We start from the raw sequence: 3,742 nt of genomic DNA, 5'->3' as shown, positions 1-3,742 counted from the left end.
TGAAGTGATTGTTATGACCGTTCTCAAACATGTCTGCATTTTGCTTTCGATCCGATTATTCGAACTATTTATTGTTACGTGTGTAGGCTGCAATAAACAGCAATATATAAACAGTGAAAACAACACGATTTGAAAAATTTAATAAATAATTAATTTATCTGGAAAAACAATGTAAATATAACAAAATAAGAACTTACGGTTTAAAGAATCAACTCCAACTATATATATATATATATATATATATATATATCCCCCATCCATCCATCCACCCATCCATCTATCTATCTATCTATCTATCTATCTATATATATATATATATATATATATATATATATATATATATATATATATATATATATATATATATATATATATATATGTATATCATAATCATCGTAATATGATTATTTTTTCACTTTGTGTGGGGTCAAAAGTGTTTATGGGGTCAGTATAATGTACAGCTTCGGCATTAAATAAAAATGGTAAGTTTTAAATTGTGCATGAAAGAAAGACCGACAGTTAAATGAGACAAATCGAAATGTTAATGTTAAAATGGACAAAGAAAATTAAATCTGGAAAGACGTAATGTTACAATTATAATTCATATCGAAGCACTCTGCCTACCATATATCGGAGCGGTTCTGACGTGTTTATGAAAACATTACTCTACCGTTACATGAAAATATTATACCGCATGCAAGGAAGGGTCTGAAGTATTTATAGACACAGTACTATACTTTTACATACAAACACATACTATCACGAGAAAATGGATAGCGAGGAGTTTTACGTTTAAATTTGTATAGAACATACACAGATAATCAGAAACTTACATAACAAACCAGAAACTACAATTTGTTTTAGTAATTATGATTAGTAACTCACTTGTGTGTTGAAATATATGCGGTCCTGAAAAGGGCAGTTTGATATTTTAACCTAATCTAACACACACACACAAACCACATCACTTCACTTTTCTATTACTTATCAATCTTATTCGCATGGCAGTTCCATAGAGTAAAACCCGTTTAAGACACTCTTGACTTTTATGACATATTCTTCTGCTTCGTTTTCCGTAATCTTGGTCATGGCCTATTAGGTCATCAGGTAAAATAGGTAGTCGGGTTAAACAGAATGTTCGCTAGTAGATTATTCTGCTATATTCACTCCATATGGTATACAACCTGCCTCGGGCAAAAGAATAAGCGAAAGATGCTCATATATATATATATATATATATATATATATATATATATATATATATATATATATATATATATATATATATATATATATATATATATATAAAGAGAGAGAGAGAGAGGGGATTGTTTCACCAATCCAATTACAAAAGTGAGTCACAACACGGTTTCAGTCACATCACAGTCAGTATATAAGTGCACCAGTGTTTACTATTTACCATCGCGGCAACATTGAAGGACCGTATATATGTTTCTGAAACAGCAAAAGGTCAAACTGTTGTAATATGCATGTGGCGGATGCATCTTTTAACCGAAATAATTATTAATACTACGACTTCTAAAGCATCTGTAACCAGTATCGTTCTTGCAGACGTGGAGTTTTATTTTATTTAGCCATGGCTGATTTTCCGCTACCTCGTAATAATTGTTGCCTGTGACGTTAGTACTATTGTTGCTTGAATATTCAATTGTATCATGCTTGGCTGCTTTCAGAGATAGATAGATAGATAGATAGATAGATAGAGAGAGAGAGAGAGAGAGAGAGAGAGAGAGAGAGAGAGAGAGAGAGAGAGGGATATGGAGAGAGAGAAAAAGAGGGATAATATGGAGAGAGAGAAAAGGAGAGAGAGCTCTTTGCAACGACAAAAGATGTGTTTATTCAGCAGCAACAAGACGAGGAAAGAAGAAGGAGAGAAGAAAGAAGATGATGACGATGATACACTTTGATTTAATTACTTGTAAGTGAGGACACATATATTCCTTGATCTAGAAGCCTTTGAAAAAGAAAATGTTAAGTCCTTCTGCGGTTGGATGAGATTTATTAAACTGTAGATCTTTTACGAATTTAAGTGAAGATTCTTTATCGGATATCCTACATGGTTACGTCAATGAAAACCTGAAAAATCCGGCTCAATGTTTATATTCAAATGAGGCATGAGGTTAGACAGACGAGGATAATAATTTGTATAATTGTGGGAATGTGACTTGGACCGACGCTTCAAAACTATTCAGAATTTAGATGCATGTCGGCACGTTAAGAACTATTAAGAATAGAACATCTGAATGCAATGTGTTTATATGAAGAACCAATGCAAAGCATTTGCCATATCACGTGGGTGAATTTCAAGGGGAAGAAACCAAATGCAACCATTTGTGTTCTTTGTATTCTTGAATATTCGGCTGATCCAAGCTCAGGCATTCAATTGGTGGAGGACAAACGAAAACTCTGTGATGGTACGCGAACCTTTTCTGTTAATTGGTTAAATACGAAAAGGCGACAAAGGTTACTCGTCCCAACGCGTATGCAGCGTACGTGACAGCTAATGTTGGTTTAAAATTGAACAACGCCTTAGACATCACCCAGATATCGGTGGTGACCATTGAGATGTACGAAAGGACGTGACCTCATAATACATGATTGTCAGTGGTAACTCAAAACAATGGGGATACCATTACGGAACCAACATGTATAACTTGATGCTAAATTCAAAGTCAAAGTATTTACACTCGATTTCTGAACGAGCATATTGTTTGACGTTGTCATGTGGAAAGAAGAAGCTTTACAATCAGAACAGTATCAAGACCTTCGCGTTAAACCATTGTGATCCACTCAATAATGTACGCTTACATGCGAACACGCTTAACTCACTTATTAAAAAGGGAAAGTACCATGACCGACATATCAATGTGAATACATACGTCGACTGAGAAAGATGGACTGGACGATACAATATAACCCAGTGAGGGACCCGTAATTAAATCCATGTTTGGTTTTGAGTCAAGCTCATTTTCATCGATACTGATGGAACCGACACAGCAATGATATAATGGGCTTCCCACAGACTTGAGGTCCGATCATTAACTAGAGTGAGAAAATGTGCATGTCGACCAGGGTAATGCCGCACTATTTAACATCAGCAGCCATGGACGACATTCCCGCTCCATTGCGAGTCTACACGGTCATTCTGCTGTATTGGTATAGTGGTGTCGTGAGTGTACCTATGTAGTGAATGAAGTTATGCACGTGCTTACCACTTCAGAGGCCACTAGCTCATCGAGTGGAAAAAGTCAAAGAAGAATGCTCGTTTCATGTGGCTTTGCCTGCTTATTGTGTATTTGAAAGTCAATTTGATACTTTCATAAAATGGCCCAAATATCAGGATGGAATGGCAAGTAAGACAAATATTGACCAGAGTTGTATTTATTTATTCAGGACGAGGGGAACAAGTACCGATGTTCAGTTGTAGTGTGGTGACTTCTGCCTACAAAGTTGCTATGCTACAAAACAGTTTTAGAGAATGTCTCGTTTAAATGTGACTCCAATTCGAGACTTCCTTAAGACGTATGATGGGTGTTAGTGGCTTACAAAGTTGTGATCTGCACTGTACCAGATGATATTCCGTATACAAAGTATGCTATTACCTGAAAACGAAATACGTTCTGAGTATGCTTCTGAAGCAGCGCAATGCATTTACAAACAGTTTGTAATGATTAAACAATAACATCAGAAAGAACATTGGGTACCAGTGATATCTGAATGC

This window comes from Sinohyriopsis cumingii, chromosome 8 (genome assembly GCF_028554795.1).
Source record: "Sinohyriopsis cumingii isolate HCF-2022 chromosome 8, ASM2855479v2, whole genome shotgun sequence".
Classification (NCBI taxonomy): domain Eukaryota; kingdom Metazoa; phylum Mollusca; class Bivalvia; order Unionida; family Unionidae; genus Sinohyriopsis; species Sinohyriopsis cumingii.
This window is presented reverse-complemented; position numbering follows the sequence as displayed.